Below are 3,031 nucleotides of genomic sequence, written 5' to 3' on the forward strand. Positions count from 1 at the left end.
TCATGCTGTCTCTCTCATCTGTCTCTCTCTCTCATTCTGTCTCTCTCTCTCATCTGTCTCTCATTCTGTCTCTCTCTCATCTGTCTCTCATTCTGTCTCTCTCTCTCTTTCTGTCTCTCTCATTCTGTCGGCGGTGTGTACAAAGGGCAGGGACTTAATCAACGCGAGCTTATGACCTGCGCTTACTGCCTCTCTCATTCTGTCTCTCTCTCCTCTCTCATCCTGTCTTTCTCTCTCTCATTCTGTCTTTCTCTCTCTCATCCTCTTTCTCTCTCTCATTCTGTCTCTCTCTCCTCTCTCATTCTGTCTTTCTCTCTCTCATCCTTTCTCTCTCTCATCCTGTCTTTCTCTCTCATTCTGTCTTTCTCTCTTATCCTGTCTTTCTGTCTCTCATCCTGTCTTTCTCTCTCTCATTCTGTCTTTCTCTCTCATCCTGTCTTTCTCTCTCATTCTGTCTTTCTCTCTTATCCTGTCTTTCTGTCTCTCATCCTGTCTTTCTCTCTCTCATTCTGTCTTTCTCTCTCATCCTGTCTTTCTCTCTCTCATTCTGTCTCTCTCTCATCTGTCTCTCATTCTGTCTCTCTCTCTCTTTCTGTCTCTCTCATTCTGTCGGCGGTGTGTACAAAGGGCAGGGACTTAATCAACGCGAGCTTATGACCTGCGCTTACTGCCTCTCTCATTCTGTCTCTCTCTCCTCTCTCATCCTGTCTTTCTCTCTCTCATTCTGTCTTTCTCTCTCTCATCCTCTTTCTCTCTCTCATTCTGTCTCTCTCTCCTCTCTCATTCTGTCTTTCTCTCTCTCATCCTCTTTCTCTCTCTCATCCTGTCTTTCTCTCTCATTCTGTCTTTCTCTCTTATCCTGTCTTTCTGTCTCTCATCCTGTCTTTCTCTCTCTCATTCTGTCTTTCTCTCTTATCCTGTCTTTCTCTCTCATCCTGTCTTTCTCTCTCATTCTGTCTTTCTCTCTTATCCTGTCTTTCTGTCTCTCATCCTGTCTTTCTCTCTCTCATTCTGTCTTTCTCTCTCATCCTGTCTTTCTCTCTCTGATTCTGTCTTTCTCTCATCCTGTCTCTGTCTCTGATTCTGTCTTTCTCTGATTCTGTCTTTCTCTCTCTCATTCTGTCTCCCACTCTCTCATTCTGTGATAACAAGAGTGATAACAATTAGTCACCAAGGCTTCAACTTAATCAGTGGGATCCATGGTCCAGATGAAGTGGACCAGATCTACCACGTGGCGATAAGACAGGCTGATGTTACATATCCCAAGTCAGGGACAATCTGGATGCAGCAGATCCTACTGCTCATAGAAGCCAAGGGGGACGTGACCGCCAACAAAGACGAGATGAACAGTACGCTGGTCCCCTGGACTGAAGTCAGTTTGCCATGGCCCCTTCCCCCAGGCTGCCAGCACCCATCTACAGCACCACTTCATGCCCCCTTGCTCTTCGTCAGAAGAAGGGCAAGGTGATCTATGTGGCGAGGAATCCCAAGGACGTTCTTGTGTCATAATTCTGTTTCCACAAACTCCCAACCATGCTGGGAACGCCACGGGATTTTAACGACTCCTTTGAAAAATTCGTGAAAGGGGGGACGCGTCTGGGAGCAGCTGGTCTGAACACAGTAGGACTTGGGACTCTCAGAAGGACAATACGAACATCTTTTTCGCGACTCATGAAGAAATGATTCAGGACTTGCATTCAGCAGTGGGTGGGGATCTCCGTCTTCCTTGGTAAAGCCCTGACTCGGGAACAGTCGGCCAGTGTAGTTAAACACCGCACCTTCAAGAACAGGAAGCAGACACCTGAAGCAAACCATGAGCTCTCGTCAGACCACCTGCTGGACCACCAGAGGGGATCCTTCATGAGGAAAGGCCCTACTGGTGCCTGGAAGAATCGCTTCGCTGCTGCTCAGAATGAGACTTGACAAGCTCTTCCAAGATGAGACGCAGCACTTTGCTGTGCCGTCCATCTGGGACACCAGTAACACTGTGATGCTGCTAGCTCCCCGGCGAGCACACAAGTGGGTTTTACTCGGGATTCCACACAACACACGCATGACGAGTTTCCTGGTGAAGGTTCCTCTTCCTCGATCTGCTCAGCTGAAACAGCGGAGGAGCCACGCGTGTTGGAATTAACACAACCTGACGAGCTTAATTACAGCCATGACTGAAAGGAGACGTGAACATGTTGGAATTGTGTTGACCAAACTGTGAGGACATCACTACCAAGTGCAGCACCACACAATCAGTTTACTGCTTGATTTAAAAAAGTCACACAAACACCATCATTTACTCATTCTGTCTCTCTCTCATTCCGTCCCCCCCTCTCTCTCATTCCGTCCCCCCTCTCTCATTCTGTCTCTCTCTCATTCCGTCCCCCCCCTCTCTCTCATTCTGTCTCTCTCTCATTCCGTCCCCCCTCTCTCATTCTGTCTCTCTCTCATTCCGTCCCCCCCTCTCTCTCATTCTGTCTCTCTCTCATTCCGTCTTTCTCTCTCATTCTGTCTCTCTCTCATTCTATCCCCCCCTCTCTCTCATTCCGTCCCCCCCTCTCTCTCATTCTGTCTCTCTCTCATTCTGTCTTTCTCTCTCATTCTGTCTCTCTCTCATTCTATCCCCCCCTCTCTCTCATTCTGTCTCTCTCTCATTCCGTCCCCCCCTCTCTCTCATTCTGTCTCTCTCTCATTCTGTCTCTCTCTCATTCCGTCTTTCTCTCTCATTCTGTCTCTCTCTCATTCTATCCCCCCCTCTCTCTCATTCTGTCTCTCTCTCATGCTGTCTCCCCCCTTCTCTCTCATTCTGTCTCTCTCATTCTGTCTTTCTCATTGTCTCTCTCTCATTCTGTCTCCCCCCCTTCTCTCTCAATCTGTCTCCCCCCTTCTCTCTCATTCTGTCTCCCCCCTTCTCTCTCATTCTGTCTTTCTCATTGTCTCTCGCTCAGTCTCATTCTGGCTTTCTCTTTCTGTCTCTCTCTCACTCTCATTCTGTCTCTCTCTCTCTCTCATTCTGACTGTCTGTCTGTCTGTCTTTCTC

At 48.2% G+C, this 3,031-nt stretch overlaps 1 pseudogene; it reads left to right on the top strand.

Annotated features, from left to right (window-relative positions):
- LOC130113962 (amine sulfotransferase-like) overlaps positions 1-2,134 on the top strand; it is a 17,373-nt pseudogene extending 15,239 nt beyond the window's left edge.
- The last annotated feature ends 897 nt before the right edge of the window (positions 2,135-3,031 follow it).

Source organism: Lampris incognitus, chromosome 6 (genome assembly GCF_029633865.1).
Source record: "Lampris incognitus isolate fLamInc1 chromosome 6, fLamInc1.hap2, whole genome shotgun sequence".
Classification (NCBI taxonomy): domain Eukaryota; kingdom Metazoa; phylum Chordata; class Actinopteri; order Lampriformes; family Lampridae; genus Lampris; species Lampris incognitus.